This window comes from Sinohyriopsis cumingii, chromosome 2 (genome assembly GCF_028554795.1).
Source record: "Sinohyriopsis cumingii isolate HCF-2022 chromosome 2, ASM2855479v2, whole genome shotgun sequence".
NCBI classification, from domain to species: domain Eukaryota; kingdom Metazoa; phylum Mollusca; class Bivalvia; order Unionida; family Unionidae; genus Sinohyriopsis; species Sinohyriopsis cumingii.
Window position 1 is genome coordinate 55,462,017 of NC_142962.1, and position 13,557 is coordinate 55,475,573.

The window sequence follows — 13,557 nt, forward strand, 5'->3', positions numbered from 1 at the left end:
CAAAGACATTACTATTTTGTTAGGTTACCGTTGCCTTAGTTAAGTCAATGGCAATACCAACCCACTAAGGCTATTACAAACTATCTACCTATGGGTTCTTAAGATGCACTTATTACACTCGCAGTAACACCAGGTATTTCTCCAGTTTAAGAAATGATTGGCTACACATTTCAAGTCTCTTTCTCTGTCTCTGTCTCTCTCTATCTCTCTGTCTGTCTCTCTCTCTCTCTCTCTCTCTTTATATATATATATATATATATATATATATATATATATATATATATATATATATATGTGTGTGTGTGTGTGTGTGTGTGTGTGTGTGTGTGTGTGTTTATAATGATGTATATGTATATATCTATCTATATAGATGTGTGTCTGTTTATGAGGGTGTGTGTGTGTTTTCATTTGCTTTGTTTGAAATTTCTTTAAAAAAACGGGCTGCGATGGAGGAGGACCTAGGGGATGAGGAGTATTGAGAAGGTGTAGCAGGATCGGAAAAGCAGCACAGCCGGTCCAATTTATTTTCAATATAACTTTTTTAATCTTCACCTAATGATAATATTCTTTAATCATTGAATAGAGGTTTAGAATGGTATTTCCATAGACTTCTCATCTATTGATGGTAGCTGGCAATTCCGTCAGTTTTCCCAATGTTTATCACGGAATCGACAATTTCAAAAGCATCTACCCAATCGTGTAATGCTTTCTTCTTTAGCAGTTTGTATTTTATTCCAAACAGACAAAATAATATTCAAACCCATGACGTAACATTTGTATAATAATGGAGCGAGTCTATAGTAACCGTTTAACCTGGTTTACTATTTATGCATAGATGTTGCCACGTTACGGTATCAATATTTTGAATTAACCCAATCATGACTGGATAAAGTATTATATTTCAATTAAACTATTTGAAAAGTTGCCTTGTTATTATGCCCTTTAGCATCTGTGACAAAAGATAAATATCATTGTTTTAATTGTCACATTTTCAAATAGTTCGATTCATTCACCAAATTACATTATGCCAGATGCACAGAAAATATATCTTGAATGTGAGTCTTGTAACTTCCCAAACTTTCCAAATTGGTTTCCTTAAAATTACTTGCATGAATTGCATATTTTAATATATTTACTGTTTGTTTGTTGTTTTGTTTGGTTAATCTAAAACCACACATTCTAGTTTCATCCTGTTGTACATATTCTCTACCGCAATGTTTGTTTTATTTTTAATTTGATAACATAATTAACAGTACTTATCTCACATCGTTAATACCAAAAGAAATTGAAATTTCTTCATGGGCACACCAAATGGTTTTTGAAATGTAGGGTTCTTGATACATTGATAGAACGGTTCACAATCTTGCCTCACATTTATTGGCAAATAGGATGATCATGTCAGCGTCGCCCACATATTGTGGTACTTTACCTTCTTTCCTGCATAGACAAAGGGGCTCATAGAGGTGTTGGAGAATTATGCTATCTTTTCTGTAGACAATCCATTTGATCGGCCATGAGGCCTTGCTGAACTCGACAATGGTTGTTTATTGTCGAGTATTTCATGGTAGGCAATATTTCGATGGCGTTTATGTCATTTACAATATCCTCGTGTTGTACAGCTTAAAGCAATGTTCTACCTAATGCGCCATCTTTGTTAACGAACAATGTTAATACAACCTGTAAATATCCTTCTTTAGTACAATTACTTAACTCCGCGTAATGGCTCTTGAGGATAACAATAATAATAATAATAATAATAATAATAATAATAATAATAATAATAATAATAATGATAATAATAATAACAATATAATATGATACTAATAGTAGTAGTAATAATAATAATAATGATGATAAAAAAATATTAATAATAATAATAATCATAATAATGAGGACTTTGTATAACGCCTAATCTTTAGAAGCTCTAAGCGCTTTACAACATTAGACAACACCTATACCATAAAAACGTATATAATGATATTATTACAGAAAACAAACACCATAAAATTAGAAAACATAAACACATGTTGTAAATATATATGGTACGGAACATTATTAGGTCTTTAAGTTTGTTCTTGCAGTCGAACAAAGTGAGTTTTAAGAGCCCTCTTGAATGGGATCACTCTGTCTTTGTGTCTAAGTTCAGTGGTCAATTCACTCCACGTTCCTGTGCCCTGGTATGCAAAAGAACATTGTCCATATTGCTTCGTTTTCGTAGTGGGAATAATGAGTATACGAGTGTCAGAAGAGGAGCGTAAGTATCTTGCTGATATGTACACATGGGTGAGGTTGGATAGGTATGTTGAACTGAGTCCGTCAGTGAAACGTAGCACAGAGAACAAAGTTTGCGTTTGCTTCAGGATCGAATGGATAGCCAGTGTAGGGTACAGAGCTGTGGGGAGGTGTAATCTGATCTTGGTACTCTAAGTATGATCCGAGCAGCTGTGTTTTGAACTTTTTGAAGTTTCTGAAGTTGATATTGAGATGAACCAGACAGAATTGAGTTACAATTGTCCAGTCTTGAAAGTACTAATGAACATACCAGTGTTTAGTGGCATCAACTGAAAGATATTTGCGAATTGAACTGATGCGTCTCAGCTCAAAATATGCAGCCTTGCATATGTTCATGACATGCTGGTGCAACGGGAGAGTACTGTCCAGAGTGACACCTAGGTGTCGTACTGACTGTGTGAATTTAATGTTGGTGTAACATATATTTATTGTTTGAGGTAAATTATGTGACTGAGAAAGTATTTCTGTTGTGATCAGCATGGCCTCAGTTTTATCATCATTCATATGTAGCTTGTTACATGTCATCCATGATTTCACAACAGAAATGCACCTCACTACACCATGGATGGTAGCATTAGCTTCAGTTGTGTGGCTAGATTTGTATATTTAGGTGTCGTCAGAGTACAACTGGTGAGACACTGGATGATGATCTCTGACACTTGAGAGCGGCTGAGTGTATAGAATGAAGAGAACAGGTCCAAGAACAGATCCTGTGGAACAACACAACATAGAGTAATTGGGCTGGAGTGTATTCCATTTGCAGACACAATCTGTGTCCTGTTGAAAAAGTAGGAGTTGAACGGCTGTATCGTGAATTCCAAATACATGCTGGAGACGGTGAAGTCATATATCATGGTATATTGTGTCAAATACTGCAGACAAATCAAAGAGGGTGATGACAGTAATCTTACCGCTATCCAAAGCAGAGAGAATGTCAATCACTACTTTTAAAAGAATAGTTTTAGTACCGTGGTAAGGGCGATATGCAGATTGTACATTGCTAAAAAGACTGTTTGAATTCAGATGAGATACAAGTTGAGATAGAACAACCTTTTCTAAGGTTTTGTTCTATGAATGGGAGATTACAAACTGGGCACTAGTTCTTTAAATCGTTAGGATAGAGTGTTGGTTTCTTCAGAAGCGGCTTTACATTGGCAGTTTTGAAAAATGATGGGAATTCCCCGGATGAGAGAGATGTATTAATAACATCAGTTAGTGAAGGCAATTCTGGATCTAAGCACTCAAGCAGCAGTGATGTTGGGATTTGATCACGTTCACGTGACTTTGGTGCACACTTCAACACGATTGTACGTACTAAATCCATAGAGACAGGTTTAAATGCTGGTAATGGTTGCCGCTGAAATTCTGTATCCCAACTGTAGGTTGACGACGAGTCAATTGAAATTGTGTTGTCAAGCTTATCTCTAATGGTTTGAACTATGTCACGGAAGAAATTTGCAAACAGGTCCGGAAGGTCGACTAGAGAGAAGGTAGTTGGAAGTGGTGTACATTTGTTCCTTGACATTATCTTGTTAGATAAGAGCTCTTTGCAGCAGGAACTTTTCATGATCTTAGTACTTTAGTGGGCTGATTTATCTGCATGGAATATTTTTGTGACGTTCTTCTTAGCGGCTTCGTATATTCGCTTTTGAATAGTAAGTCTGGTGGAAAGGCAAATACTCTCAGCTTTACGGCGGTCTCTTTTGGCAGTGCGAAACTGGTCCATAACACTGCTATACCATGGAGAACACTTTTGAATTGATACTCTGAACTTGGTGGCTGAGGCATGCTTGTCGAGCAATGAACGCAGGAAGATGTCGAGTTGTTCTGTTGTAGGAGATAGGCAAGTTGTTAGATTTGCATGGATGTTATGCATTAGTTTGGTTCTATGTTTCATACCGAGGTTTCTCTTAGTAGCAACAAAAGGTAGAGGGTTAGGGACTGATACTTCAAGATGGCATATAATGCAGAGGTGATCTGAGGCAAGTTCGTGGGATACCAGAGAGGAACGTAGAATAATATAAGGTCTATGTACAATCCAGTCTAAAATGTGACCATATTTATTGGTGGGTTGGTTAACTGACTGTTTGAGGTTGACAACATTAATGGGATCTAGAAGTTTTGCCACCTATTGAATTTCCATACTTCGGAAACTGCTTATACAAGAGAAATTAAATCAGCTTGTTTCTTTTCTACTAGGAGGAGGGCGGTATAGGCAGACAAAATGGACTGACCTTTGTTCCAGTGTAAGTGTGGTTTGGACTAGTTCAAACGATGTGTGGTAGAAATTGAAAGTTATGGTATGGTTAAGACGTTTGATCATGGAGTTCTTGGTGATGACAGCAATTCCACCCACGCGAGAGTGGCTGGGGAACGACTTGATTGAGTAACCGGTGGGTGTTAGATTCGCGCACTTGGGATCATCGCCTGATGTTTTTAGCCATGCTTCTGTCAGGAAAAAGGCGTAGTTATTCTGATTAACTTAATCTGCATATAGATTCGACACCCGGGACGTTAGTGACCCAGAAGGGGGAGTCGATTTACAGGCAGTGAAAATCGAGTAACTGATTGCCAATATATATCGATGTGACAAGTGGTGTAGTAGCCTGACAGCAGCAGATTTTGATTTGCACAATTTTATAAGCAACCAAAGGGTGTAGCAAGTGGATTTCCTTAACAGTTGGAATTTAACTTTTGAAACAGTCAATTACAACTTGATAATTTCACGCTAGCCAATTTTGCTACTTAAAATCGTTCACCTTAGCGTTAGAAAATATTTACTACCTAAATTTTAGCCATGCTGTATACACTCACGTTTACCGAAAGGGTTAAGTCATGCACGATAACAGTCAGACAGGTCTAAAATCTCCAACAATATACTACTTAAGTCGACTATATATATATATATATATATATATATATATATATATATATATATATATATATATATATATATATATATATATATATATATATATATATATATATATATATATATATATATATATATATATATATGAGTTACAATTCCTCGCATATTTTGTACATACGGTAATAGTAGAACACATTCTACAGGATACGTTTGAGAAATTATATTGCATCATAGAAACAGGAAAATGTTCCGAAAGAAATAATAGTTGCTGACTCGGCGACATATTCCTATCATATTGAAACTGTGTGGGTGTAAATTGTTCAGATCTTTTAAATAATAAGCATATGACAGAAGCATGTGTCTGTTTGATAAATCGACTTTTACACTACAATTTGAATTATACAAGCACAAAGGCTTACCATAGTATTCTTAGCTGTCGTCAAAGTGTTGAAACTTTACACGTCCAAAAATGGTACCAATAATGTCAAAATATACATAATTCATATTATTTAAGCACACCGTTTCCAATCAACGAGTTTTTGAAAACAGTACTTCAAGATATTCGGTATATCTTTCTCGCTCTTCCCTACTACTACAACAAAATATGCGATATAAGTATTTTTGCACCAAAGACTAGTCAATTGATTTCGATTAGATAGATACACATGTAATTAGGTTAAAATCGTTAACATTGTCGTTTTCTTTTTTACTTATTAATACTGAGTGATGTGTGACCAAGTATTTACATTTTGATGCTTATTATTCCTCCATGAGTTGCAATAGTCAAAATGTTTATAGAAAAAAAAATAATACTATTTGTTTGCTAGATGAACAGACTGAGTACAAGAAAAAAAAACTGGAATTTCAATGCTAGTAAAAGTAGAGGAGCAGCAATCTATTTTAAATGTAATTTTCCAATTTAAAATAATTGACACAGAAATTGATCATAAAAGAACTATTTAAATATTAATGACACAATAAAATGGTTATACGAGATTTTATAAGAAATACCTGTTATTATCTGTATTAATTTTAATCCGTGTTATATCTTGACAATAGTTATACAATAATTTTCATAGTGTAAGTTATTTTTTATTATTATAATAATATTTTCAAATGTATTGATTTATTGGTTACATCCAATTGATATAATGAATTTTCAAACAAAGCAAGGAGACGTTTACACGATTATATTATAAAAATAGACTTTGGCATAGGAAAGGTCAGAAAAAAGATGAATAGATATGACTTATTTATATGCTAGAATGTATGTTTGGCAATGACAACTGACTCGGCCATAGTAGCTGGTTATAGATGTGATCATTCCGTCATAATTATAAACCTAAAACTTATAATGAGAGAGGAACAAGAAGTGGAATCAGTTACTGTTACGAGATAAAGAACATGCATTAATTACAGATACTTTTTTGTGATGGCCGAATCATATATGCAGCTGAAATAAACAGTAGAGATTTTCAAACTGAGATATGCGAGATATACAATTTAATATAAGTGAGCAGCTATCTTAGAACGGTATCGCTGAATATCAGAGAAAAAACAATAAAATAATATTTTATGAGGTTAAGAAGCATTATTTAAAAAAGCAGAAGTCATTAACTGTTAGTCTGATTTATGAATTTAAATAACTGTTGTACAAATTGACGTGATTCTCTTAATCTTCTACTAAAAATTAATTGACCGAACATGTGCCATTTTATGCAAACGTCACTAGGAACAACAAGGATAATAAAGTTTCATTTTTCAGCAATAAAATTATGAATTTAGTATATATGCCATTTTTATCTCTAACATTACTCATATTTGACGTTGGTCTTTTGTGTAATAAGGGCTTCAAAAAGTATCTTGTGTCTTAGATCAGCATGTTTATCTTCGTAATACAGGTGTTTCTTGAGATGTTTTTATCAAATTACCATTTTAGCGTCGTCCATTCTCTCTATTTCCACAGGACAAGAAGAAGGTATACTATGTGTCATTTAAAACTAAGTAACATTATTGGAGTTCCTAACCAGAAAGGTTTCCTTTCCAAGTCCTTGTTCAAATATTAATGAACATCTTTTGAAATAGTTGTAATATTAGGAATTAAATTACATTAAACGTAGATGAGAACATTTAGCTATCATTTGAAACAATTTGAATGCCTCAAAGATTTTAATGACAAGAAGAACCAATCCGTATAATATTATTATCCATTAATACAAATTCACGATGTTAATTATAGTGCGCCTTTACTGTATTATTGATTTTATTCTCCTTCCTTTTTTCTTATCTTTCTTTCTTTCTTTATCAATCAAATATATGTGTGTGTTTAAGAGAGAAATGCAAAATTTATATAATATTAGCAAGTTGAAACATTGCAACTTTGAGTTTATATTTTAACCAATTCTGTTTATTTGATTTTCTCTTTTTGTCGTAAACATAACAGCTGCAGTAAGAAATGCCTACCTATAGCCTTCATGTAACATAATGGTTCTCAATTTCCGTTTTGTATGTATAGGTTCCGATGTCATTACAACATATTGTTGTATGAAAGACGTTCGATTAGGAAACGTCTTAGTGACATGCGAATCTAGCAATTTATGCAGTTGTTGAAGATCGTGCTTTTACAACTCCATGGGTGCACTTATAACTAGCTATGTGCGGTTTGAATATTCAAGTTCCTCACACTTCTTTACTAAATAAATATTTATGATAGCGTTTAATCCAAGATTAAAGTAATAATCGGATTTCTTTAAAATGTTGCTGTATTCGCCAATACTGAAAAACTTCATAGCAAAGTTCCCCCAAAGCAAACTCTCACCGTCACCAAGAGCAATGTTTAATTTCACCTTTAAATCTGTGAGGTAGTGTTAAAATGTTACTATAATAATTTCATTTATATTGAAAACTTGCTGTCACTTGAGTCTTTCGCCTTTTGCAATACAGAATTTTACTACATTGGCGCTGATGATTTTATTAAATGTAAGTTTGAACGCGTCATCACATTCATTTCAATTCTTATCGTAATTGCCAATACTATTAAATTTTATAAACATATCAAACCATTAATAGTAAAATCTAATATCACTTTTCAAAAATGTTAGTAATTGCTGAAATGTTACCGTAACGATTTCTCCTATGTCGTAAACTTGCTTTGCTAAATATTAATAACTCCATTAGGTTTTTAATTATTATCGGATACGGTGGAAACCGACTGTTTAATCGAGTTTCTTTCTTAATTTTCATCAACTGATATACGATTCACAAGATCTTATATCTTTACTTACCTTTCTCGAACCTTCGTCTATTAAACCAGTATTATTGCTGATCGTAAAAAGTCACCCTTGTTTGTCAGCACTAGCTGTAAGCAAGATCACTTCTTTAGATGACAATTTTATGTAGACTTCTACAATACTTGTTATATGGTTATATTTACTAATGCAAGCAGCAAAAATAACATAAAAGCATACTTTTCTTCAATCAAGTAGTTTGTTTTCATCAATATATCTCAGACATGATTTGATGAATTGTTAAAGTTAGTACAGATATTGTACATTTGCTTAAGTTTTTTTGCTATTCTATATTTATCAGGTAAACGTGTTTTACATGAAGGCAGCGTGACTCATTATATGGAAATTTCATATCGCACTTTGTTTTGTGTATGTTCAAAGAGTAATGCCAAATATTAAAGAGTAGTTATTTATGTATAAAATAATCTTTTCCAGTTCAGTAATTTTTAACTTTTTAAATATTTGTAGAATGTATTAGTTAACGGTGTTTACACCAAGATGTAGTACAAAGATAAGTTTTTATTCTTTTTAATATTTGATGATACGTATTTCTTTGTCACAAGATTAAATGCTTAGCTATTTTTCAGTTAATATTTTAACAGTCACAAAACACATTCGTCGAGACGCTGAAGGGCTTGGTGAAATTTTTAAAGTATTCGTATTTTAATATGATTCCGTACAAGTGATTTGCATAGTTACAATTGTGACAATGGAATAATCAGAAAATAAATACTAATTTGTGGTTTCCATTTTGTTTTTGACGTAATATACAATGACTTGAAAGAGAGCTGTAGATTTTCATTGTGGCATGAGAAATATTTTATTATTTTAGGAACTCAAAATTGTATACATTTATTGCGTTTTGATCCCTGGCGATCTCACGAAAAGAGTGCTTAAACATGATACATTTTAGATGTCTATTGAGTTCTGAAAATTTTGTGTCCATTCGTCAACATATGACCGGTATAATACCACTGAGAAATAAAGAACATGATAGCCTCATAAACAGCCAGTACGACCGTAACGAGCTGATACATTAAATGAAAGATATCTTCAGAATAACCCAAACCGTTAGATCTCTATCAAAATCTTGCTAAGATGTTGTCTTCAGCTAGCATACAATGAAACGTCTCTTATGGTCTCAGATACGAAGAAGAGAAGATGGATTGCATCAAAATATACTCGTGTTTCTTAAATAGCAAGGAAAAATCAGTACGTCAGTCACCTATTTAATATTCTCAAAACAATGTTCAACAGGATTTCAGCATAAAGTACAAACAATAAAAAAATATCTATTATCATTCCCATTCAAAATCGAAAAGCCATAAATGTACAAAGCAATAAAGCTCCCATTGTAAATGAAATATAATACCTTGATAGCGAATGTTTCATATTTTCAGAACAAAACAGACATATGTAGTGTCAATCGAAATGGCAGTTTTATTTCGTCAACATCTAATAAAGTGTCGTTTATGTAAAGTAAATAAAACATATACATATTAATGATGCGGGGTAAATGTACTTGACTAAGATTAACATATTTTCATCAGCTTCGTTGAGCACAAATATGATTTAAAAAATAGCCGCCTAAACCTCCTCCCTGCTCATTTCATTGTGAAATGATAGGAAGTTTAAGTATATGTTACCGCAAAAGTAAGACTGGTATGATAACAAGGCGAATGGTAACTGAATATGTCAACTTCTTTTCTACTAGTATGTCGTGAAAAGTAAGTTGTATCACCAATCCATTAATCTAATACATTAATTCATTACATTGTAGGAATAATAGTTATTAGACTTCAATCAAGTGTTTAAATAACAAAGATATAGCTATAGTCCATACCACCTTGGAAGAAGATATTTGGTTTCATACTATGTCACACTATATGTTTTAAGACATACACAATGCTGTATCTTTAAATTTTTGCGCTGTTTCTTTTTCATCAATTAGAATTTATCTATGAACTCTCTGGTTGTATGTCCGTCTCGCTCTGTTTCTTTCTATTTCTCTCTCCCCATCAATTATAATAAGCCATATTATCTACATTCAAGACAATGCTAATTTATATAATAATGGGAAACTCAATGTGGACTACACCAGGTTTTGTGTATTCCTGTCAAAAAGTATAGTGTGTAGTAGTCCTTATAAAATAGATTTTGAACAAAGATTTCTTGTTTAGTCATTTAACTCATATTTTATTACTTTGATGTCCGATATCTTTGCTACAAAATAAACTTCACTGTGAATTTTCTATTTTACATTTCGCATGGTTCCTCTTTTCTTTTATTAATGAAACACATTCATTGTGCCCACCAAGGGATTACGTTGCTTCTATATTAACGTAAATTCATAGACCGGCAACAATGTTCGAAACAAAGTTTTTTTTTCTCTACTGACGAAAGAGAGCATGGTTGGCATCGAATAAATGATCACAAAAGATAATTAACTTGATCACGCAGTGAAGGTGCACGTAATGAGTGCATTGAATGGAAACTCTTAAATACAAAACTAATTATCGTTATTTGTCGAAATCAGTAAATCTGTCATGTGCTTACCTAATGAAAATATGATTAAGGGCCTTGCAAAAATTTGAACTGTACTGATTTAATTGTTTGCAATAATTACAGTATTTTGTGCTTTATTTTATTACAGTGATATTTGTCCCATATTTGTCCTGCCTACCAGATAATTCATATTTGACAACAACTATTTACAAGCATGATTACTCCTTTTAAATAAAGGAATGAAGGTATACAAAAACCGAAACATAATTGTCACAACGCGATTTGCATTATCAAAATATTTGACTAAATGAATGTAGTTGTCTCTCCGTTTGAATTCGATATGTCCCTAAACAAATGTATGTTATGTCCCGGTGTTCAACTAAAAATATTGATCTCTCTCTCTCTCTCTCTCTCTCTCTCTCTCTCTCTCTCTCTCTGAAAGAGAGAAACTCTATTTTTGTATCTCTCTTTCCGTTTGTTTTGGAGGCTTCTTTTATTGGCCGTTATTAAGAGTCTGAAGCTCAATATTTTGCTTAATACCAACATAGCAAGCATAATGGATCTGGAGAGGAGTTGTCCTAAATCTTGTTCGAAATTAGTTTCGAATGACGTTTAATCTCTGGCCGGAAATGTTTCATCTGGATTGGTTCTTCTGTACATATTAAAACACTAACTCCGTCTATTCATTGGCAATATCTTTGACCATGAAAGAATAAAACAAACTTTGATGAACCATGGAATAATTAATAGGGCCATGTCATTTTCATACGTGAATGTATCGCAGCATACAAGTAAAGTCGTTAAAAATTTCAAGATGAGCAGACGAAACATCTGAAGTAGAACTCACGAAAGTGAATAATTTGGAAAAGAAGACAGTTAATAGATATAAAAATCGACTTTTGTAATATATTTAAAAACGTCATTGTGGTTCTTATTCAGGTGAATATAAAGAATAGGAACATTGCTTAATATCCCAATTGCTTTCAAGGGTGAATGAGGTTACGCACAATAAAAAAGGTTACTTTTTGTGAATGATAGAGATCACATGCGCATACACAAACTCCCATGCACAAGTAAGGGAACCATATTTCATGGGATTTCGTACACGGCGCAACAAATTCACATTTGAAAAACAAAGTTCCTGCTTTTTACTTCGTGATACAATCTATTGACATCTAATAAAACAGTTTTCATGTTGTTTCCTTTCTTTCAAGGTGTATTAAATTCCCTTTTCCAAAACAAATTTCATGTCTGAATGCTCTTGTGTAGCAGTAGTTTCAAATCTAACCAACGTACCATCAACATGGTTGGAAAGATATACAATTACAAACGTCTCTGAAAATGTGATAGCAGCTCAGTAAACTAACATTCATATTAAAGGTCCGGTACAAAACATTTATGCTTCTTAGACGATAGCGCGTTTTAGTCAGTGCTCGCCATTTATATACTAATGACCATTAGAAGCTTTTGTCTTGAAATTAAATACAGTACTTAATATGAAATTATATTTTGTGATGACGGAGTAAGCAGAGAAAATTGGTTGCGATGTCGAATTCTCGCAATTTGTAAAATATTTATTGTGAAATGTTTTCACCTTAATAGTAAATGCAGTGCTATGTACAACAGGATATGATATGCATACTGAGTAACACCAAATTAAATTTGTTGATGTTTAGCTATTTAGATCAGTTTCTCTAAATAATGAAAGTTTCTCGTTAGCGCTGACCTTGTCTTTTTCGAATATTATGGTTTTCAATGATTTCGATTTTGATTCTGACAGATTTGTATGTCAAAGTACACCAAAAAATTGCACCCGTGTTTCAATCCTTGCCATCCGGAAGAATCGATCAGTTCATTTGCATCATGGTCATTGTTGCTGAAACAGGAATATTCGATGTATAGGTTTCAGTTATTACTACAACTATTTGTACAGAATCTTGCGTATCAGTTCCTACCACATGATGAAGGTCACTATGTATTTTTACAGACAGGCACTACTTTATTTCTTAACAAACACAGGCACTCCATGCATGATCTCGATGAAAGATGCACAAATATACCATATTTTAGCAGTTTAAAACAGCCAATAAACAGAAAACGTACCAACCTTATGATACACCTTTAGCTTCGCACCAAATTATGACTTACTTTCTTAGTGTGGCTAATATATCTCTTGTCTCGCGTCATGTTGTTACACTCCACTCTGAGTACGATTAAAATAAAGAATTATAAAAAAGAATATAGTAGCAAGATGAATCGACATCGGATAAGGTCATTCAGTGCACTAAACTCTAAGACTGTAATTTTCTTTATTTCTTGCAACCCCATTAAAACATGTACTAAAGTGTTATGAACGTGTGTTCTATGCAACGATGACAAAAGAGAAACGCGGTTTTGTGGACATCATGGCAATTTAGTTTCTTTAGCAACGAAAGGTAGCGTGGTGTTTACGCAAATGGCACTCTACTAGATTACTGAAAATCTAGTCTTACTCTCAAACGTTCTCGACATTCTAAATACGTTCATGCTTGACAGGTTTTTATTAGTCACTTGTACATGAACAGGAAGGGAACAGCGTTACGCTCTGTAAAGATGGAAGGG